This window comes from Mercenaria mercenaria, chromosome 5 (genome assembly GCF_021730395.1).
Source record: "Mercenaria mercenaria strain notata chromosome 5, MADL_Memer_1, whole genome shotgun sequence".
Classification (NCBI taxonomy): Eukaryota; Metazoa; Mollusca; class Bivalvia; order Venerida; family Veneridae; genus Mercenaria; species Mercenaria mercenaria.
The window spans coordinates 8,513,058-8,538,444 of record NC_069365.1 but is presented as its reverse complement, the minus strand read 5'-3'; the positions used below and the strand labels follow the sequence as shown (position 1 = coordinate 8,538,444).

The 25,387-nt window shown below is 34.6% G+C and overlaps 1 protein-coding gene across 7 annotated transcripts in view; it reads right to left on the bottom strand.

Annotated features, from left to right (window-relative positions):
* Positions 1-25,387, bottom strand: part of LOC123556384 (kelch-like protein 5) — a 140,709-nt gene that overhangs the window by 42,482 nt on the left and 72,840 nt on the right. The gene's annotated exons all lie outside the window — the stretch shown is intronic.

Genomic DNA, 25,387 nt, shown 5'->3' with positions numbered 1-25,387 from the left:
TGTGCGACAATGAATTGACAAACATTGAATGGCAATGTTTAGGGAAGAGCGAAATTGACAATGCAATTTCTACAATCACGGTAAAATTATTGAACAGTGCAAAAGCTGTTCTCCCAATTAAAAAGTTTAAATCATTTCTGAAACCTTACTGGACTGAAGAGTTATCTAACTATCACAAGAAAATGGTGTCTTTACGTAACGCATGGTGTCGTGAAGGAAGGCCGCGTGATGAAACAAATATTAGTTATGCTAATTATAAGACTGCAAAGCGCATATTCAGACAAATGCATAGAAGTCAGGTTTATAATTTCTTGGCCTTACAGGATGAAGAACTAGATAAAACGGCTGAAGTCGATTCGGTACAGTTTTGGAAAATGATTAATTCGAGGAAAAGAAAATCTCGGTCAAAAATGGGTTCCGGTATAAAATTTCAAAATGAAGTTATTCGAGATCGAAAAGAGTTAAACAAAACAGTGGGGCATTTATTTTAAGTCTCTATATTCTCCCTTGGATTCCGAAACGTTTGATGAGGTATGGAAAGAAACTGTTATGGATAGCGTGAATGAAACTTTCAGTCGTTTAAGAACAGACCGTCACGTAAGTGTCTTACCGGAAGTCGTCGAGGATATAATTAAGACGTTACCAACTGGTAAAGCAGGTGGAGAAGACGGTGTTACATATGAATATCTGATATGTGCAAATAGTATAGTTTCTGGTATTTTAGCCAATGTTTTTACGTACATGCTGCGGCATGGATACATTCCAGATAGTTTAAAAAAAGGAATAATTATTACATTACATAAAGGAGGTAAAAAGAGGAAAGATGACCCGAACAACTATCGTGCTATAACTTTATCATCTGTAATACTGAAAGTATTTGAAATGGTGCTTTTGTCAAGATGTAAAGACATGTTAACTGATCAATTAAGTATACAACAAGGCGGCTTTCAAGAAAAATTAGGCTGCATGATGACTTCTTTTGTGTTGCGTGAATGTGTCTATTTTTCTAGAGAAAATTCTTCACAGCTTTATGTATGTTACCTTGATGGAAGGAAGGCATTTGACAATGTATGGCATGAGGGACTATTTTACAAATTAATACAGTTAAATATAGACCATACAACCCTAAAGAACTTTACAAAAATGCATCCATCCGCGTAAGATACAATGGTCTATTATCAAACAAATTTCAAGTGTTACAAGGCACGCCTCAAGGTGGAAAAAGTTCGCCACTGCTCTATTTAATCTTCATTGATGAACTCATACAACAACTCGAAAGCAGTGGTAATGGAATGTGTATACATGGCATGAATGTCTGTTCACCCACAGTGGCAGATGACATGGTTTTAATATCTTTCTCGAAGCAAGGACTGGATGAAATGTTGAGTATATGTGACAGATATTCGAAACGGTGGCGCTTTTGTTATAATGCCAGCAAGTGTGCAGTTATTGTCTTTAACGAAAATACTAATTCTGTTACAGCTAGAAGATTTATGCTCGGAAGTGAACAAATTCCAGAAGCTGAACACTATACTCATCTCGGTGTTATATGCGACAAATTCATGTCATCAAAAACATCTATTAACCAGGCATGTGTGAAGATTAGAGGAACCTACTTAAGTGTTTCAAATGATGGAGTTAATACCCTATCCATAAACCCTATTACTTTAAGAACCATATATAATTCAGTCGTTCTACCAAAGGCTCTATATGGATGCGAACTGTGGAATACATATTCAGTAACTGACATGTTATCTTTGGAGAGAGCTCACAGATTTTGTGTGAATTCAATGCAACGACTTAGACCAAATACTAATACTGAATTTTGCTTAAGTGCCATAAACTTGAACCCTATTGAGACTACTGTTGATTATAAAAAGCTCCAGTTTCTCGGTCTACTGTGCAATCTCCCGAGCAGGTATTTAGCCAAACAGATTTTCATGCAAAGATTGATAAGATTTGTAAATTTTGATACACAAAGACACGGTTTCATCCCAGAGGCATACAGACTTCTTCAAAAGTATGGTTTAGAGAGTTTCCTGGAAGAATATATGAGATCATCTTGTTTCCCTTCCAAATACTCTTGGAAAACTATTTTGAAAATGCTGTATTACGATTTGAAACTGCTCAACGAGTAACGCATATCCAGGACAGTATTTCTGATATTACTTGCCAATGGTTGATAATGTTTGAACGCCCGTGTATGTTGTGGTTGATTGCTAAAAGGAATCCTAAGTTATTGTTTATGTGTACCTTTCTTATGGACTTAATTGGAAAATACTTCTCTAGACCGTTTGCTCAGAAATGTCACAAGTGTGGATATCTAACAGAAGACCTCACAGTACATTTAATTTGCTACTGTGCAAAGAACAGCCCCTTTCAATTGGAACTCTGGGATACTGTCATAACGCAACAAGGTGTCGCAAAATTTGCACAAACATTTTCATTGCGTCCTAAGGAACAATGCTGGTTTTATATCAAAATGTCCGCTGAATCAGACGGGTACAGCTTAAAGTATTATAATGCTGCCAAACTCCTGTTACGTATGATGAAATAGACATTTAAATTTGATAAATGATTTTATACATGGTTGCTTAAGGAACTGTATTAACGATTGCTTTATTGTGCGAACGACTGTTCATCACCTATCAAAGGTCGTATAATATTTAGTATTCTTACAATGCTAGTTCTCCATATGAACAAAAAAAAAAACATTTTAAGAACATGCAGTAAGTAGAATTATGTAAAAGACTTTTCCATATTCTTACTTTTTCGTTTCGAGTGAAGATTTTGGTAAAAGTCTTAGTTCATTGTTGTTGTTTTATTTTCTTTTTTTTCTCAGTGTAAACAGTATAAAATTACATCTCTCGGTCAATTAAATTTTGACTTGACTTTCGGTTTCGTTCCAAGTCTCAGATAGGTTGGCTAGTGAATAATTACTGTATGTATTGCTGTGTATGCTTGTAAGTAATATTGTATCAGTTTTTGTAAGTAATATTGTATCATATAGAGTATCAAATTACTGTATCGACTCTAGTATGTAAAGGCAGCTGTGATAGGATACCTGTAATGTTCTTACGCCAGATGTGTCTGATATGATCTTAGTTTATTTGTCTTCTGAAACAAAATATCATATGTAAGTATTGATGTCAAAAATATAACTTTAACTCGACACTTTTTACATACGTGTTAGGTCACTTGGTCATTAATGGTATGTAAAACATCTTATTGTGATGTAGCATTCTATAATGGTCTTAATGGTGATTGTCATATCATGTCTTAATGTATTTGTTGTTCTGTGTCTGTACATATATGATCCTATTTGTTTCATGTACATATGTTGTGCTCTTCAGTATTGGAGGAATTAAAAGTTATCTATCTATCTAGCTAAGATTCAATATAGTTTAATGTTTTTATTCAATCAAGACAGGCAATTGTGGATGTTAAATAAATGTGTTACCTCCCTTCACACTGGCCATAGCTTTATCAGATCAAGTGGTTCCAACGTTGTTTGAACGGTGAACTTTACGCCGATCAGATGGAGAAATATGGCCGATACTACAATTTTCCGGAATTGTAAATATGATTTAAAGGAATTTCTACCCGTTAAATAACGAATCAAATGAAAACGATGGGTGCACCTGGAGCACAAATGTGTCTATATTTTAGCACGTGTGTCTATTTAGCTGAGATTTGTGCCGTTTATTCAAACACTTCTGTACAGTCCGGCGGGGGAAGAAGATTTTTGACAGTTTTTGACAATATCGCCTCAAATTTAGTGTTTTTCGGGAGCAAGTAACTTTTAAAACACTTTTTATGTAAAGGGCTACCTCTTAAAACAAAGTGTATGTATTTTCATAGAATTATTCAGGGTTGTTTCTGAACAATCAGCCGAAAACCTAATGCAACGCCGTTTCGAGTGGGTCGCTATGCAACGCAATCAAGTGGATACCGTTCTGTGTCTTACTTGCGAAGTCTTATCCGTCTTGAAAAAAGTCATTATTTTCAAAGCCTAACAATGAATAAATTAATTTGGATAGTTTTATATCATCATATTGATCCCGCCATTTCTAATATATTGTACTTTTACATTTTTATGCTCGCTTAACATTCAACATATTTTTGCGGACATTGTCAAAAAACATCAACACATAAACATAAAGCAAGGATGAACATCGAACAATATCATTAAGTAAATAATAGTATTAGTTCGTAAAAATAAGAACCAGTTCACGGATATTTTTCTCCTCCACCAATGGTACTGAACAGCACGCCAAACTCTTTAAATCAGTATAGTTACAGTTGGTTACTTTTAGTCCCTTAAAACCAATACATTGCGATTTTATTACTGATTTGTTGTGCATTTAAGCTGTTCATACAAAATAAATAATGTTTGGTCCATGATTAAAGTATTGATCAGTTGTTTGTATATATTTTCATTCATATTCCTGGTGAAACGTTCATTTATTTTCAGAGAGATAAATCACAAAGACCGTTAAAATTGGCCAGGGAAAAGGCAAGATTTTATTTGTCCTCCATAAAACAGAAACGATGTAATAAAACTCTACGGTCGCCGTTTAAAAATCAAAATACAAATGAAATACAGACACCAATGAAAAAAACAGTTTTGTTGGAAACAGTTAAATAGTACAAGTGTAACACGTCTCTCTTAGTATTGCTAGTCCGTTTATTTTCTTTCATTGGTGTCTGTATTTTATTTGTTCATTTATACATTGATACCACACCTATTAAAATCCGTTCACTTTAGCTGTGTCTATCGCTCGCTAACATTGCCTACTCGTGTATACTAATACAAAAATTGTTGGAAGAAGGTCAGCGTACGCCGTACGGTCCTGTATTAAGAACCGTTGTGTTCTTGGCATAGGGTGTAAAGACATTCTTGATGATATATGTTCTGTTTATGGGCATAATGAAATATATTTTTCGACAGTTATCCGTTTGTTTAAGAAATTTAAATGTTGGTTAGTTTCAACAGAAGATGAACCACATGGCCGTCAACCGAAAACAGCAACGTCTGCCAAGATGGTTGCTAGAGTGAAAGAAACAGTTGCTACTGATGCAAGATACACCGCTAGACAAATAGCTAGTATGGTTGGCATCTCATAAGAGCAGCTCATACAATTCTGAAACGTAATTTGAAAATGAGAAAGATCTGTGCTAGATGGATTCCCCATCTGTTGGCAGATGAGCAGAAAAAGGCACACGTGCAATGCGCAAACTTGTTGCTTAAACAGTTTCCAAATTACAATGCACGATCTTTCGCAAATGTTGTCACTGGTGACGAGACATTGGTTCACTTTTTTGAGCCCGAACGAAAGATTCAGAACAAAGTATGGGCAACAAAGTCTGGCAAAAGATCATGCATTGCAAAGCGGACCATGAGTGTCAAGAAGGTAATGTATGCCATATTCTTCACAACTCGGGGTCCTGTCATTCAGGTTGCTGTACCTAAATGCAAATCCGTAAATTCGATGTTTAACAAGACTAAAGTTCTTCGAAAACTAAAGAAATATTTCAAAACTCGAAGACCCGCAACTGGTTTGGCTAATGTCAGATTGCTACATGAAAACGCGTCATCGCACAAGGCGTCTATTTTACAAGACTTTCTGAAGCAGGAAAAGGTTGTTGTGCTTCCTTCATCACCCTCCTTATTCGCCTGTCCCTGCCCCGTGTGACTTCTTTTTGTTCCCAAGGCGCAAAAATACCTTTCTGGTCGAAACTTTGTGCAGCGCAAACACCTCGGTTCTGCAATATTCCAGTGTCTTCATAGTATACCTAGAAAACACTACGAAAAAGGCTTCAAGGATTTGATTAGAAGACTGAAATTTTGCAAATCTGTTGAAGGTGAATACTTCCAGGGGATCAATTAAAATTTTCATTGAAATCTGTCAAGGATACATTTTATGTGCTCAGATGCATTCATATTTGAACAATCCTCATAAAGAGTCCACCCGCTTTTGGCATGCTGTTCAGTACCATTCGTGGAGGAGATAAATGTCCTTGAACTGGTTCTTGTTTTTTACGAACTATTACTATTACTTACTTAATGATATTGTTCGATGTTCACCCTTGCTTTATGTTTTTGTGTTGATGTTTTTGACAAGTCCGCAAAAATATGTTAAATGTTAAGCGAGCATTAAAATGTATTAATATAATCAGTACAAGATATTAGAAACGACGGGATCATTATAATGATATAAAAGTCACTAAATTTAATCATTGTTAGGCTTTAATGACTGTTTTTAAGACGGATAAGACTTCGCAAGTAAGACACAGAACGGTATCCACTTGATTGCGTTGCATAGCGACCCACTCGAAACGGCGTTGCATTAGGTTTACGGGCGATTGTTCAGAAACAACCCTGAATAATTCTATGAAAATACACACGCTTTGTTTTAAGAGGTAGTCCTTTACATAAAAAGTGTTTTAACAGTTACTTGCTTCCGATAAACACTATATTCGAGGCGATATTGTCAAAAACTGTCAAAAATCTTCTTCCCCCGCCGGACTGTACAGAAGTGTTTGAATAAACGGCACAAACCTCAGCTAAATAGACACATGTGCTAAAATATAGACACATTTGCGCTCCAGGTGCACCCATCGGTTTCATTTGATTCGTTATTTAACGGGTAGAAATTACTTTAAATCATGCTTACAATACCGGAAATTTGTAGTATCGGCCATATTTCTCCATCTGATCGGCGTAAAATTCACCGCTCAAACAACGTTGGAACCACTTGATCTGATAAAGCTATGGCCAGTGTGCCCTTGTATTTTCACTGAAGGACTAGGGTTACAAGTAACTCATGTCGAATGGAATCTACTAACTCTGCTTTGAGGGCAGGGTTAAAACTGGTTCCCATCTTATAACAGTCATGCAGAATGAGCAGGGCTACAGCAATTTAACTTACCGCCAGGGCTAAGACTGTGATGGCATGGTCAGTTACTTTGTTACAGACAGGTGTCATTTATATTAGTGTGACAGCTTACCCTAGCACTGAGTTTTCAGCTGAATTCCAGGTTTGAAATGATCTGAATTTCATGCAGTTGAAATTAATCTAATTAATATTTTCTGATTACCTCCCTTCACTCTGTCTGAATTTTGAAAGTCATTTATGATTTGCATCAAATTAGTATTTAAGCAAAATTTAGTTTTCAGAAACTTCGCCAATCCTAAACAAGAGGGCCATGATGGCCCTATATCGCTCACCTGAGTTTAGTTGGGCCCACTACATGATGCTACATACCAAAGACATTAAATTTTATCATATACTAGTTACTGTTTGTAGATGACCAGTTAAACACATTTAACTTAATAATAACAACAATTTTTGTGTATCTCACTTTTAATGTTTTTGTGATGGCTTGTCATTATGTTTCTATAAAATGAAGGTTCTAAACCATTGTTGAATGTTAGTATTTTACTTAATATTAGCATTGTTTGACAAAAGTTGTATTATGTATTTAATTGTATGTTCTAAGACAGCATGACAAGTTTTTATGACAATAATAATATTTCTAAGGTAGTTCTGCACATTCGGATTGACCAACAAATTTTTCATAATGGTGTCTACAGGAAAATCTTAACTTTCATAACATTTTCACGAATAGAAATTTTTCTACAATGTAGATTTTAATGAAACTTCTGTTATAAAAATATGATCTATAATGTGGTGAAATAAAATGTATAGGTCCATGTGCTTATTTTTGAGATATATGACCATGATTAAAGTGAACCGCACATTCATGTTAATTTTAATTTTGAATTATTAAATGTTTCAGATGTTTTAATATCATATTTCAACTTTAGAAAGATAGTAACAGTGCCATTGAAATAAATTTAGTCACAGAATGCTATTAATTCATAAATGATCCAGGCTTTATTCTACATTTTAGTTGTTATGCTATAACTTCCAGTTTATCAAATGTGCAGAACTACCGTAAACAAGTGCAGCAGCCAAGAAATTTTGTAACAGAAGCAGACTGATTAAAATCTATATTTTTTCCATACACCTATTCATTCTTATTGCAGCTGGGTTGTCTGTTATTAATATGAACATTTGAGCAATAATATAAAGTCAGTGTCTTAATATGATAAAAGCAACTAACAACAAAAACATTTTTAAAACTATTAAACATAACTAACAACAAAACATGAAAGGGGACAACAGAAAATTTGATATATACATGATTCTAAATTATTATTAATGAAGTGTACTCAAAAAAGATTTAAAATCATTGCCGTAACCGGAACTGAAAAAAACACCGAGGCAGAATTTTTTCTGGAAAGAGTGTTGCATATATTGGCATAGGTACAAACTACGACTGTACAAGTCATTAATTAATTTGAACATTTTTTCTTCACTATAAAAAGCATAATGGAGTTGTGACATATATTAAGGCATGGTTACAGGGGCCAATCCTGAGAAAAAATTTGGAATTCTACAAGTCAAAATGGTGCATTTTAAGTTATTTCAGATAAAAAAAATCTGAACAAAACACACATACAACTTGCCTGCAATAAATTGGAGTACAAGCTGAGATCTGGGGTGGTCCTCCTTGAAAATTTTTGACACTATACAATACAAAGCTGTGCATTTTAAGCAATTTAGACAAAAATCTGAGCACATCAGAGTAAAATGTACAAACTACTAGCCAGCATAATTGGAGTACACGTCGAGAGTTGGGTGAGAAATTTAGAAATTATACAAGACAAAGCTGTGCATTTTAAGCCATCTTAAAAAAAGTATGAGCAAATAAGGTTAAAAAGTATGCACTATTCGACTGCATAATTTGAATACAGGTAAAAATGGGTTTTCGAGATCCTCCCCAGGAAACTTTCAAAATATAAAAGACAAAATGGTGCATTTTAATTTAACACATTTTTGACCAAAAAAATCCAACAGAATCGGGTTGAAATATACACATTACCCGCGCAGAAATAGAGATAGGGGTTCGGGGTCCTCACCGTGAAATTATACAAGATGAAATGGTGCATTAAAGCCATCTCCGACAAAAAAATCTGAGCAAATCAGGTTAAAATGTGGGCATACACCCTACTTGTTTGTCTGCATAATTGGAGTGAAAGTACAGGTGGGGTTCGGGACCCTCTTAGAGAAATTTGGAAATTCAATAAGGCAAAACTATACATTTCAAAGCCATTTCAGACGAACGAATCTCAGCAACTCAGGTTGACAGGTTTACCATACTAGACTGGTAAATCGGAGAACAGGTATTGGGCTAACTGTTAAGTTATACAAGAAAAAAGTATGTTTTTTTTCAGCCAGTTTAGATGTAAAATTGTTAGCAAAATGTTATGTGATTCACAAGCAGAAGTACAAAATTAAGAGCTTATGTGAGGTCATCCCATGATGCCAAAGATGTGTCGAGAATCTGAAAACATTTGATCAACACGACCACATGCTAAGCAAAATTTCTATGATTGTATCTAGTATTTCATATGAAAAGTAGTAACTAAATACACAAAGGTGAGTAATTCCTACCACGTTTTCAAATACAAAAGAATGTAATTACATAAAACACATGCATTTTACTATAATAATAACCTTTACTATGCTATATGCAACAACTTAAAAGTTCCTCTGCTATCATTTCAAGTATGTTTAAAACTTAGATATTACATCAAAGCTGTTTTACACTTAAGACAAATACAACAGCAATAAAAATTATCTAAAACTTAAAAAAATGGAAAACTTTGTCAAAATGTTTATAATAAGACCAAAGACATATAATTATATTGCAAAAAAAATGTAACAAGTGGCCACCCTAAAACAAAGTTAAACCACTATGAATCCCAACCTCTATATGGAGAGGTTGGCATTCATCATACCAGGAGGGTGAAATTGTTAAGTGATTTTAATTCAGTTTTGTGACTAGTTCCAATGATAATGCAAAAACTGTTATGTATAAAAGTAAACAAGTTTGTGATCTGACCAGTATGTTTCTCAGTTCCAACACTGCCACTAAAATTGCAAATACCAGATCTATTGTTGACCCGTGATCGGTTGTGGTTCATGATCATTTGTTGGCAACATAATCTTTCGATCATAAATCGTTTCAGACTGTCATTTTGTGAAAAAATCTATATTGAAATCTCCATGATAACTAATGGTTTATCTGAGTCAAGGTGCTCAAAAGCTGTTTTTCAATAGTTAAAAACAAGACTATGAAAAGAAAGACCGGGTGATTTGTACAGCATCACAATTTGCATTTGCATTAGCATATGTTTTACATCTACGACTATCCACTCAAAATTCGTTGTACTATAGCAATGGCATTTAGAAACTGTGATATCATTTTTAACATACAAGGCTAAACCATGAGACGGTCTGATGTTCTGTTTTGTTTGGTTTTGGTCATTTCTTATTAGCTGAAACCCATTTATTGAATAGTCTGAATTTTCATCTCTTCGGACTAATCTTGTTTCAGCAAGTCCAATTCACATGTGTCGACATGATATTCTGCTCTACTGCTACATCTTCAAAATGTCTGTGCAATGATCTACAATTGTTATAGACTATTTTAAATGTTGATCAGAATTGACTGTGTCAAGTGGGACATAACAGAGTTGAAGATTTGCTTTAGAATAAAGTCTTCCATTTCTACTTCTACACGTTCATCCAAAGACAATGCCTGTTCATTGAAGTTCAAAATATGGAGATTTTTAATAGATCTCACTCTGCTTAAAGCTACATAATGGAATGTGGATTTTTCTTGGTTTACGTTGTGACAAATCTATAACAACTTGGTCAAGAGTGGTTCCCTGAGCTCTGTGAACAGTTTTACCTGCAGACGGTTGTAATGGAAACTGTATTCTCTGAATTGTGTTTGTCTCAGTGGAAATGTTCGGCTCTATGTCAAATATGGGAGTCCAACTGTCATCAATTAAGTGATGATAAAAACCTCTATTGTGATATTTTTTTCGTCTTTCATTGCCTATTCGTTTGTTGTCAAAGTTTACCATATAATACTGGGTCTATTTGTTTCAGCTTGCTTGTATTCTATATATTTAACTACACAAGAGGCACCATTAGTTAGCCATCTTCTGTATCAATATTAACAGTCAAGTCATATATCATGCCAACCACTACTATAAAAGAGTAGTGCAAACCCATCGTACTACAGGCATCTCTTGGTAATCTTTTCAAAATATCATTTTGTCTATCCTGTGTATGTTTGCTCCTACAACTGAGTCATGACAAGAAATTTCAACTTTTTGAGAATTAATGTTTTTGATGATTTTGTCATTAAATGCTTGCATAAAGCAATTTTCTGCAAATATATGGGGTGCATTCTGTGGGTATGTTACCGAGTTTGGATCAACCTGACATTGTTGGATCTGTTCTTTGTCATGGTCTGTCATTTTATTGTGACGTAACCTGTTTTAACAGCTCTGCAAATTCATTGTCATTCTTTGTCGCATGATCTCAGTCAACTCAAACATGGAAAAGTGATCTTGCCAGAAATTAGTTGCTAAAGCAGATGCATCATGTGTAAGGTCTTGAAATATCCAAGATCCTGCAACTGGCTTTAACTGGTACAAGTCACCTACAGCTATGATGCTTTTACCACCAAAAGGTATTCTTGTGCCAGTCAGTTCTTGAAGTCTTTGGTCAATAAACTTAGCATTGAATTGCAACCATTGATATCTCATCTATAATGACAACTGAAAGGTTTCTATACTTTGACCTAAATGTGTTGAGCTTGTCACAATTTAAAGTTTGTTCCTTTTGCTTAAATTTTTGATGGAAAGCTGTCGATATTGTTGAACCATTGATGTTGTAAGCTGCTTTACCAGTATACGCACACAACAGTACCCTTTTCTCATCTGCATTTTCACCTTCTCTGAGATTAAAATATCTGTACAAGGTCTGATACAAAGCCTTTATTACTACACTTTTACAACACCTGCTCCTCCAGTCAAAAAGCATACAATGGCACATCTTTGTTTTTACCCAATGTATAACATGGTGAAGAAGTGTCTTTGTTTTATTCAAACATCTCAAAAGTTCTCTGTAGTGTTCATCTGGCATCACATTTTCATTTACATCAATTGTAGCAGATGAAGCACAGCTTCCTAGTTCAATACCAATATCATATTCTCTCTGCTCATTAGCTCTATCAGGATTGAAATAAACAAATGTCTCAGATTCAACTGACTCTTCCTCAGCTGTTTCTGCTTCAACTTGTTGTGTTTCTGGGGCTATTTCATCATACGCATCAAAGTCATTTTCTGCAGTTTCCCCGAGCCATTTCTAGCTCCTCAACATGGTGTTCATACATTTTGCACTTGCTGTCAATTTGATGCTTTTTTGCTTCATAATGCTCCTTATAAGTTTCATAGTTAGCTGCCCAAATCTGTCATTTCATTTCTCCATGGCAGAAACAAAAGAAGTTTTTCTCGAAAATGATTATCTTCATCTGATTTGAGATTAAATCGAACATAACGTATAAACTTTGTGGTTTTGTCTCTTTCTAATTTTGATACATTTTTCAGTACCAAGAGAGTTTGGTCATCATTGAATACTTCATGTTCAACCATGTTATCATCGTCATTCACATCTTGGTCAGTAGGAGGAGTATCATCATCATTTGGATGGGACAACTTCTAACTGTGATACATAATCGCAAGACACCAGTTTTCGCGACACGTTGGTCTTCTTGATACCTTCTGATGATGTTGTCAGCTACAATATCTGTTGAAGAATCTGGCAGTTGTCCAATACACTTTTGTCTTGAGAACCTGTATTCGCTGGTTTGGTTGTGACGTGTTAATAAATACTACATCTCTTGTGCTCCTAGTCAAAGGCATTTGAAGTACTAAGTAAGCTGCTTCTTGGGCACTAACCTCAAACACTATTTGAAAATACATTCCAATGTGTCGAACCTGTCTCTTTATATCTAAATTTCCATTTCTGGCCTCCTTTGCAGCAGCATGCAATAATGTACTCATTCCCTCTGTGATTTACTAATATAAGATACAATTTTACATTGCACAAGCATATGGGTCTAATACAAACTGAATATCAATATTTGCTTTCCAGGCTCTTAAGACTGCCTCGTTGTACAAATTTACACGAATATCTTTAGGTGTCCTTTCTAGAAATACTTTAGATGCTTTTAAAGAACTTCGTATGCACTTAATATAGTCTTCCTCTGTCATTTCCAAAAATTCAGTTAAAAACTGTTCATACGACATATCTAAACCCATCTTTTCAGAATTCATTTTCTTTTGTACCTTTTGTACATTTTCTTGTACTTGTCAACATCTGACTCAAGTGGCTCTAGAACCATTGTCTGATTTAATGGTGGAAGGGTAACCAAATCGACAAATTTTATCCTCCTTTTTGTGACAGGTCCTTGAATGTTTATGAATTTGTAACTGAATCAAATCTTGTAAGTGTATTTCATCTGAACAGCATTTCAAATACTTGTCAACATATGCAGTTATTTCTTCATTGGAACTACTGTTATATTTGGGAGCATCTTCCACCCAAGCTATCATATGAATTGTGGAGAACCTCTCTGTTGAAATTCAACTCGATAGAAATAGTCTGTCATACAACCAAGGCAATTGTGAGAACTTTTCAAAACAATTTTTATAAATTGCTGAACCCTATGCTCAAAATATCGAGAACATGTTACAGGGTCTTTTTGAATCAGCTTTATTTTCTGTTCCCACGTCAAGCTGTTTATCTGCTCTTCAGAATATTCAATGCCATCATTAAGATTTGATAACATATTCAATAAATCTGACCATCTTGTATCTGCAGATGAAAGTGACATGAAAACCCAAGTTGGCAAACCGAGTTGTCGTATCATTGCAAAGATATCTTTTTTTCTTGTTTCTAAATATGATGGAGAATTTTAAGCTGTTTGAAAATGTAATATCCTTGATCTTTTTGTACCCTGTCATCCATGTGTCTGAATTTCTAGCCTGAACTGCTGTCAATTTTTTTTTCAAAAATTACCTCTTCTAACAGCAAGATTAACTTTGTCATTTAGTTGCTTCATTTGATTTTTTTTCAATTTAAAAAATATATTTGGTACACTATTGGCTGCTCGTCTATCACTGCTTCTCAGTTCCCATTTAGCAATATCACTATAGCTTACAGGGATTAATCTTTGCATTGTCAGTTCTCCTTTGTCCACAAAATATGGTTGGGAAACATAAAAATTCTGAATCTGTATCTTGATATATACTAAGAGGTCGCTGACCTTCTCCTGGAGCAAAGGTAAATGTATTGTTTCTATTCTCAATATCTGCAATCATCAAGAAGAGTGTCTATGTTTCCTACATTTTCTTGTGTGTTTCTTTCTGCATCTGAATCATAAGTTGAATTTTCTAGACTTTCACCTTGAAAAGCAGACATAACATTTTTGTCTTTTTTTGTAAAACTGTCAGGTGTTGTAATATCAGATGAAAAAAATTCTTGCACTGTATCTTCGCAGTCTTTTGTTACATGTGCAGCCCATTCTTCATCTATTAGCACTGTTGAGTTTTTGTAGAAGTCACTATTTCTCTTAAGCCAGTGCAATGCTACTAAAACACGTAATGGCCGCACATTCTCTGAAAACGCCCCAGGATTTGTATGACAATTTCTTTTTCAATTTAACAGCTACTGTTACATTTTCATCAAATGGTCTTGGAAGTGCATTTACAACAGGTTGAATATCAACAGGAACATTGACAACATTCCCTTTCACAGAATACTGACGACCCCTTGGCAACTCTTGATCTGCATGAATGGTATACGTAAAGAAATTAATCTTTCTTCCAATGGATGCAAATGAAGCTCATTCGGTTTTTCAGGCCAACTCATACCATTCTTTACAGATAACTTTGGAACTTTTTTTTTAAAAGACTGGTTTTACAAGTTGTACATATCCATCTCTAAAACCATCAATAGACAATGTCCAGTCAAAAGCTGTGAATCATAACCGTTTAATGCTGCTAATATTGCAAACACTTTGTTAAACCAGGTCTGCTTACAACAAGTGCAGATAAACTGAGGTCCAACTTTTATGCTTTCATGAATAGTGAGATGCAACTGTCAATGTCACTTTCCTTGCTTTGTTCGTTAGCAGCAATGTTCTCAGTTTGCCTAAAATCAGGCTTCTTTCGCTTTTCAGCTTTCTGGTTTATCATTAAGTAAGTATCTTTCTTTTGTCCTAGCATGTGAACGAGATATTAGTTTTGTTATCCTTTCTTTTTCTAGCACATAAGGTTTCATTCTAGCACTTCTTTTTGAGGCTCTCTGAACAAGGATTTCCTTACTTCTGAACTCTTCATCAGCTCTTGCTTTTTGTTTTGAAGTTTTCTGTATTGCTTTTTCCTTATTTTTGAACTCTACATCAGCTCTAGCTTTTTGCTTTGAAGTTTTCTGCATTGCTTTTTCCTTATTTTTGAACTCATCATCAGCTCTAGCTTTTTGCTTTGAAGTTTTCTGCATTGCTTTTTCCTTATTTTTGAACTCTACATCAACTCTAGCTTTTTGCTTTGAAGTTTTCTGCATTGCTTTTTCCTTATTTTTGAACTCTACATCAACTCTGCTTTTTTGTTTTGATTCTCTTTCTTTGTTTGCGTAACCTAAAGCTCTTGCTTTCTGTTTTGAAGTTTTCTGTATTGCTTTTTCCTTATTTTTGAACTCTACATCAACTCTAGCTTTTTGCTTTGAAGTTTTCTGTATTGCTTTTTCCTTATTTTTGAACTCTACATCAACTCTAGCTTTTTGTTTTGATTCTCTTTCTTTGTTTGCGTAACCTAAAGCTCTTGCTTTCTGTTTTGAAGTTTTCTGCATTTCTTTTTCTTTACTTATGAAATCTATGTCAGATCTTGCTTTTTGTTTTGAAGTTTTTTGCATTTCTTTTTCTTTACTTCTGAAATCTATGTCGGATCTTGCTTTTTGTTTTGAAATTTTCTGCATGTCTTTTTCCTTATCTTTGAACTGTGTTTCAGTTCTAGCTTTTCTTTTTGAAGCTGCTTGGATTTCTCTTTCTTTTTCTTTAAACTCTGGATTAGTTCTTTTAGCTTGTTTAAATTTCTTAAAGTACTCTTTCCTATCTTTCTTTTTATGTCTTACAACAATCCAATCTTCTTGTTCCCCGAGTTCTGCATAAGACTGCTTTTTGCTTACTCATTTTATGATCTCTTTTTATCTCTTGATCTTCAAAGTATTTTGCTAATAGATCTGAGGCATTACTACTTTCCCCACCCGAGACAGCTAATCGCAATGGCAAAATTTCATACTGACAAGACAGATCAATCTTCATGCTACTATACATAGCATACATAAAGGTAACAAGATCATCCAGGCAGATAAATGACATCAACATACATTTACCATCAGGACTAGACAACCCATCTTTACCATGTGAATGAGAATCAAAAAGCCAGAACAAGTCATCTTTGACAAAAACTGCTGAACAAATTGCTCCAATCATCACCAAAACATGTTGTACATTTTGAAATGCTGTATGTAAAGACTGGTGTTTAAAAAAGGTAAAGCAGAACTGCCGAACTGTTCAACAGCAATCTCTGATATAATGTCTGCCTTTTCAACCCCAAACAAGCCTTGATAGAACGTTTACTTTATCTGGAATTTCGTCTAGACCAGCAATCTGTGTCTAAATTTTCAAGACGTTTCAAGGTGTTTAAAACACTTTTATATATCTGATCACCTGTATTAAGCACATCATCTAATAACTCTCTTGATGAAAAATTAGAATACTGTGCATAAATTAAAGCACACAATGCATTAATAGTACACTGACTTCCTCTTGAATCAACAGAAATCTGACATCACCTTGATGGTAAGAACCAAATATTACTGACCTACTACTTTCATTCATAGATTTAACAGCATGAGCATAATACAGAGTTTCATTTTTATTCACTGATGCAACATTTTCTACTGTCAAATGACAGGATCTAGTAAAATTTGATCCACATTTTCAACTCTATTTAGTGAACAAATTTCAGGCTCAGAACAAGTCTCATTCAATCAGAATTTCAGGCTCAGTTACAAGTCTCATTATCAATCAGAATTTCAGGCTCAGTACAAGTCTCATTATCAATCAAAAATTCCAGCTCATTATCAATCTCAATATCAATCAAAAATTCCAGTCATTATCAATGCACTCAGATGATCCTTTTATCAAATAAAGGACTAATGGGGCGGGCTCCACCCCCATCTGAGTTAACAGGCGCCCATTTTTCTCATCATTTTCCGAATCACTGCCTTCCTTGCCCGTGCTCTTCTCCAGTTTCTTCCCCCTAGGCATCTCCTACTAGTGTATCACTACAAAATCCAGTCATGACTATAAAATCCACACTAAATCCACACTATTGTTATGCCACCACTATTAATCCACAAGTTTTTCACTTGTCACTATCAATAACACAAATATTTATAGTTTATTGTTTGTTGGAATATAATCCTTGATATAATTCATGTAAGCCTAGAAAAGAAAAAAGAAAAATATGGTATTTAATGGAATCATAATAAAAATAAACTAGATATAATTGCAAAAACAAATAAACTTTTGACTGATTTACATATGTATTTATATTATTTTAATTTATTTGTTTTGGGTTTAACGCCGTTTTTCAACAGTATTTCAGTTATGTAACAGCGGTCAGTTAACTAACAGTGTTCCTGGATTCTTATACCAGTACTAACCTGTTCTCCGCAAGTAACTGCCAACTTCCCCACATTATTTTAATTATTTAAATATCTAATTAATTATCATTAGCACTTCTATTCTTTAATCTTCTAAAAATTTAAATATCTAATTAATTATCATTATCATTTCTATTCTTTAATCTTCTAAAATATTTATAGATAGTTAAAGTAGTATCTGAAAAGGAAATAAAAGCAGACACTGTGATCAGCCAGGCAGTTAAATTCCAGGAAGAGGTTTTCTCATACATGGGTGACAGTGATAGCACTTTAATTGTGATACATTTTTAAAAGATTACTATGTTGTAAAATAAAAGAAGCAAAAAGTTATTGCTTCAAATTCTCAGTCATAAAAAGAAAAAGTGGACATCAATAGTTTTAACATGTCACCCATGGCACTTCACCTGGTACACTACGAAATCTCAAGTACGCATAATTTCATATTATTATAGAACTCCTTGTATAACAGAATGCCCTCTGAAAAAAAAATAGAAGAAATAAAATGCAATGACAAAAAGACATCAAAAAGTTTAAAGATCCATTGAAAACTGTGACCTCTAACACATTTGCAGACTTTTGTGCCTATATTAACTCACTTGGCATCTATCAATTACATGTAGTCAGGGAAATTAAAGTAAAACAGAGTTGCTAATAAATCATATTCTTGGTAGAGGGTCGCACAAGGGCCATTTGTGTGAAATTATTTAAAATCAGGCCAGCAGTTTCATACAAGAAGATTTTTAAAGTTTCCATTATATACATATAGGGAAAAATGACCACTGACCTTAGCGGCCATGTTTTTTGACGAATCAGAAAAAATTGAACAGTTTTGGTAGAACGGTCACCCAAGGACCATTTGTGTGAAATAATTTTAAAATCGGGTCAGTAGTTTCATACAAGAAGATTTTAAAGTTTCCACTATATACATATAGGGAAAAAGTGACCATGTCCTCTAGTGGCCATGTTTTTTGACGAATCAAAATAATTTGAACAGTAAAGGTAGAGAGTCACACAAGGACCATTTATGTGAAATTATTTCAAAATCAAGCCAGCTATTTTATCAATAGATTTTTAAAATTTCCATTATATACTAAAAGTAAAAATGACCACTGACAGCCATGTTTTTTGACAAATCGGAAAAAACTGAATAATCTTGGTAGACGGTCACACAAGGACCATTTGGGTGAAATTATTTTAAAAACCGGTCAACAGTTTCATACAAGAAGATTTTTAAAGTTTCCACTATAGACATATAGGGAAAATAGACCACGCTCTCTGTCCGCCATGTTTTTTGAGGAATCAAAATAATTTGAACAATCTTGGCTGAGGTTCACACAAGAACCATTTGTGTGAAATTATTTCAAAATATTTTTTTGGAAGATTTTCCGATGTACAATCAAGTAACCCTGGGGCGGGGTCAATTTGACCCCAGGGGTCATGATTTGAACAAAATTTTGTAGAAGTCTACTAGGCAATGCTACATGTGAAATATCTAAGATATAGGCTTTCTGGTTTATTTTCTGAAAATTTTTGAAGATTTTCCTATGTAAAATCAAGTGACCTGGGGCGGGGTCAATTTTGACCCCAGGGGTCATGATTTGAACAAATTTTGTAGAGGTCCACTAGGCAATGCTACATGTGAAATATCGAAGCTCTAGGCCTTCTGGTTTATTTTTAGAAATTTTTTGAAGATTTTCCTATGTAAAATCAAGTGACCCCTGGGGCGGGGTCAATTTGACCCCGGGGGTCATGATTTGAACAAATTTTGTAGAGGTCCACTAGGCAATGCTACATGTCAAATATCGAAGCTCTAGGCCTTCTGGTTTATTTTTAGAAAAATTTTTGAAGATTTTCCTATGTAAAATCAAGGTGACCCCTGGGGCGGGGTCAATTTTTGACCCCAGGGTTCATGACTTGAACAACCCTTTTGTAGAGGTCCACTAAGCAATGCTATATGTGAAATATCTAAGCTCTAGGGCTTCTGGTTTTTGAGAAGAAGATTTTTTAAGATTTTCCTATGTAAAATCAAGTGACCCCTGGGGCGGGGTGAATTTTGACCCCGGGGTCATGATTTGAACAAACTTGGTAGAGGTCCACTAGGCAATGCTTCACACCAAATATCTAAGCTCTAGGGCTTCTGGTTTTTGAGAAGAAGATTTTTGAAGTTTTTCCTTTCGGTTGCCATGGCAACCAGAGTTCTGCATGGAATTCAATTCTTTGAACAATTTTTGTAGAGCTTCACCCAAGGAACATTCCTGTGAAGTTTGGATGAAATTGGCTTAGTGGTTTATGAGGAGATGTTGTTTAAAGGAAAGTGTGGACGGACGGACGGACGGACGACGGACGGACGACGGACGGACGGACGGACGGACGCCGGACGGTGAGCGATCACAATAGCTCACCCCGAGCACTTTGTGCTCAGGTGAGCTAAAAATATGTGAAAAAGTAAACTTTTGCTTTTTAAAATGACTTAAAATTCATCATTTGAAGCAGCCTGTTTGAGCCATATTTTTCACAGCAGCATAAACATTTAGGGCACCAACATTATCCAACTTACAATACAAATCAATTAAGGTATAATGCGGCAATCAAAGGCAGGTATAATGAGGCTGACTGCTATCAAACTTTGTGATCAATGGCAGTCAGCTGATTCCCATCAAACTTCAAACACCAGATCCTTATCAATTAATATACACCTATTTCACTTTTCCTTGATTTTTGTTTGTATTCAAAACATCAGGGGTGCCTGATATCTCCAGTCTGTGGTTCCATTTCAGAGTTTCAAGGAAAGATTTATTGAAAAACATCTTACTTATGGACTGTTATTACATGAAAAAGGGAATTTTAAAAATGCCATGGTTTTTATTGAAATGTTAACCCGTTGAAATTAAGACCAGTTGTTGTGGGTAATGTTTTGTCTGTTTAATGTTTTTCTAAAGTATACCAGTCAGGTGTTTGTAAACTTTGTTATTAATTATCTTTGTTTCGGGGAATTAATATTAATAAATAATACACAAGCTCGTATAAACTCCAATTTCTATTTATTTTGATTCTTACTAATGTTCATAAATTATATTCCAAAATACAATATATTATTATCAATCTTTCTATTTCTTGTTCATTTAACCACTTCATTAATTTCTTACAGTATATTCCTAAATAACTCTCAATCTATCAAAACTTAACTTCTGTCTTTCAAAACCTAACTTTAAACTCTCTCAAAACCTAACTCACTGATCTCCCATTCCTCGGCCCTCTCTCCCCTAATTCCAACATGCCACACCTCTTTACTGCCATCATATCTCTTCTCATCCAATCAGCATCCATAATGGCCTATCAGTCATCTCACCCACTAAGCACTCACTCAGGGATTTTCCCCGCTCTTTTCCTTCTTTCCAGTTGGCAGACAATCTTACCTAACACATACATGCTATATTCTTTCATCTACCAAAAACTCCCTAGTAGGTCCAGTCTAGAGCCCTTATCAATAGACCATTTCACGAAGTATATGCGCATGCGCAAACTGATTACCGTTAATCCGTGAATTAACGTGATTAAACGATAAGACAAAAACTGGGGGCTAAGAGATAGATAGAGATAGATAGATAGATAGATAGGTTATGTACAGCGTGTTAAGTTTGAGACAGTTTTCTTCATTTTTGGATCGAACTACGTTGAGAATAAACAACGAAATAGTCTGTATAGCTGAACGCTTTACTTCAATGTCTTACGATAGCTGACCAACCACTGCGTGTGTAGTTTATTGACAGGTGTAATGAGCGGGAATTTCAAACACAAGTTGCGTCCTTAATAACTTGTTTAATTAAGAGCAAAAGCTGATCTTCACCCTATGTACAATTATTGAAAAGGTCAAATGCACACTTTTTACACAAATGGCGTCGAAAAATCACGTTTTAGCCTAAATAGTTTTGACGTTGCAGTTTTTACAGCGATTAATTTAGTTTCGGGCGCCCATTTCAATCAAAAAGAAATTCATTTCATTTATTATAACAGGACCGTTGAAATCTATACGGTAATGTAATTTTCAAATATGTACTCCGACTATTCGCCGAAGGACTTTATGCAAAGACTATGCCAAAATCTTTCTACGAAATTATCATTTTCGAACGGAATGACTAAGTAATGTGTAAAAACCATTCCATAGAATTAAAAAAAAACTAAGCTCATAATACAAATTTATTTTACTGTAAAATGAGAGATAAAATGCGGGGTCTCCAACTTTGTTTTCGCTGTAATGTCTTCAATTTTCCCCTACCATCCTTTTCACGCGAGATTTAGGGAAAAATACAAACAACAACAAAAATTTCATTTTAAGCGTACTTCGACTTTGTTAGCAATTCTCCGATTTCTTTCCGATTTTTATTGTCACACTTGTATGCCTGAATGCATGTTGGACACACAAAAAAGCGTAATGAAAAAATGACACTTTTTATTACACATTTTACTGCTCGTTCTCTCTTCCATAGATTTTTAGAAATTTTCTGAAAATGATCCCGAGATGTTTTTGAACAGAATAAGATAACAAAACTCCTTGACTACCGGGTTCATTTTCCCGCTACAGTGCTAAGAAAATTAGGTAGTTTAAGGAACTTTAAACATGTCTTTTTCCCGCATTTTCCAACTAAGTTCATATTGTCTGTTTGTGGAATTTATTAATTTATTTGCAGCCTTTATTTTACGGCTTGTAGCGTTATTAAATAGTGGGTTTTTTTTGGGTTTTTTTTTGTTCGTATGAAGTTTAAGCCCGTTTCAGCTGTTTCATAAATAACTAAATGCAGTTTTCTCCGGAATCTGGAGATGTTAGTTCGGGCCCGACTTCCTACAGCACTGCATGAAGTAGGAAAGATGTAAATTTCTTACGGAGAGTACCTACTGGTTAGAAAGTATAAAAACAGGTTGTGTAAGCAAATCGCCGTGACAAGGTTGTTGAGAAACGGCGTAAACCCAACACAAATAATGGACATCAAATGGATAAGTACAATAATCTATTTATTTCATGTCCGTAAATTTTTACGTCTGACATTAACTTCGTGTCGTTTTGATTGTGCATATTTCGACCAACTTATAAGGGAATAATTATTGTTTGTTTAGGGTTATACAACCGTTTTCTTCAACATGTTATTTATTTATTTGTTTGCAAGCATTAAACTATTTCCACAGTAACTTAAACTTGTCCCATTGATAAATAATATTTACGGATAGAGTGGCCGTACCAGACACTAAACATGTGATCGCTCGACTGACGGGCGAACGATCCAACCAGTGTTCCGGGCGGGGGTAATTTTTGACTGGATGAATGAAACAAAGACTAATTTTAAGAGTCATTTGTATTTGAAGTTTCAAAACTGGAATTATTTTAAAATCTGAATTGCACGTATTTGTTAACAATGGTTTAAAATGTTCATTTAAAAAGATGAATGTTAAATTGTGGGAAGGACTTATATACCGATCATTTGAAATAACTTGTAGCCTGACCCAATTGTTTTTTTTTTTTGTTGTTGTTGTTGTTTCATTTTGTTCTGTGTAAAAATGATACGCTTGTATTATTTTATGTATGAAACAAAAAGCAATTAAATATAATGATTAAAATAAGAAAATGAAGTAAGCGTATAATTGTTTAAACGCGAAAGTCCATTGTTTTTGGGGCTTTTTTTGGCCTTTTTTTTTTTTTTTGCCTTTTGTTAGTGCTTCTTTAAAACAGACTCTTAGCGGTGACACGGGTTCTAAATTTTTGCATAATATTCACGTTATTCAAATTTGATAAAAAAAAGAAATACACATACTGATAAAAACGGTGGAAGGTTTTATCTGAGTGTTCGATATGAATACGGTCAAATGCTGACAAAATCATAACCATATTTTTACTCAGTTTTCCTATGTCAATATCAGCCGAATCAAAAAACCACTGAAGTGAAAACCTTTTTCACCGATTTATACATCAGGAAACTTTGTTGCAAAAATCGATAAATAACTGAAGAGCCCCCAGTTTTTCAAATCTCGTTGCGTCTCGAGAATTCTCGCTTAGAATGCGTCTACCGATCAAGACTTTTCCAATACTTAGACGCTTGCCGTGAAATGGTCTATTAGTTCTGATAATTTCTGATTAACTAAGGTCTGCTCAGCTTTCTTTGATGACCTCTTATTACACAATCATGTTACTATATAATTATCAATTTCAATTCATATTCCAATTATTAAAATATAAAATAATATAACAATATTCAACTGTCACAGTTTTGTTAACCTAACTGTTGTTCCTTTCTGTACCAGTATTGACTTAATTAACTGACAACTTCTTAACATGAATGATCAGAGATGGAGTTTAAATGAATTCAGACACACTGTCTTCATCATACAAAACATTTGCCTCAGCCGTGGGTCAAACTCCTAACCTCTGCAATTATAAACACGCAATCCTAAGGTCTGACTTGTGAATCTACACCAAAATGTCAGCTCTTGATGTAACAAACAGTTCTGAACCTTTACCCTTCTAAATTTCTAAAACTGACTGGTCCATCATTCAGTTTGGGCCACAGGCCCCATCTAACGATATCCTTATGGTATAGCATTTATATAGTAAGAAAAAAGAAAAGGTAGGACACTTCCGAATACCCATATTCTCTTATTCACTAATATATGATCGATTTCAATAGAATAAAATTTAAACATTAGTTGGAAATATTAATTTTAACAAATATACAACAAAAAATGTTCAAATAAGTCCTATTATAGCTATAAAATCCATGTTTTACATTTTGAATCGAGTCCAACATTTGCTTTGCTCTGCTGTTTCCGGATCTACGGTGCGAATATCCTGAGCGATTTCATTGGTTAATAGGTATAGTTTGACAGATACCGGGAAAAATCGATATACCTCGGCTATATACCTTCATCATCATTACTTCAATAGAACTGAATGAAAAAAATAGCAGCAAACAATAAAAAACAAAAATGTCAATTCAGTTAGACGAACTAAGGAGCGCTGCTAAGCGTGGCCACAACATTATTATATCGGGCCAAGCCGGTACAGAATATAAATTTTTCAATTTATTTTCACGAAATTTTATACCTTCGATATCGAAGGTTTATTTTTGACCACCGCAATAAGGACTACAAATTCACTCCCTTGCAAACCGGATGTATACAAGCAGGGAAGATGTAGAAATCTGAAGTTCGTGGAAAATCGCTGATTTCTTTAAAAATACACTAGTGATAAAGGTTAAACTTATGCCGTAGGTTTATTACAGTAATATCAATTAATTAAGTGTATCGTTTGAACCGTCCGTTCTATATTAGCTTCAAACCAGATCTGGTGTTTCGGAAGTGTCCTACCTTTTCTTTTCTTACTTTATAATGCTATACCATAAGGATACCGTTAGATGGGGCCTATGGTTTGGGCAGTACCATTTATTATTCAAAGGGTTGTTCACTGAAAATTTACTGACTAAACAGCAAACAGTGCAGACCAACAGGCTGCAGGCTCATCTTGATCTGCACTCACAGGTCTCAAAAGCAGAACTGGGTAGAAGTTAATAATTTCTCAATAATAGCTTCACAAAATGTCCATCTATCTCCAATTTCAAGATAATAAGGCTTGGCTGGCTCTACCATTATTGAAAATAATTAGTAAATGAGCATAATTT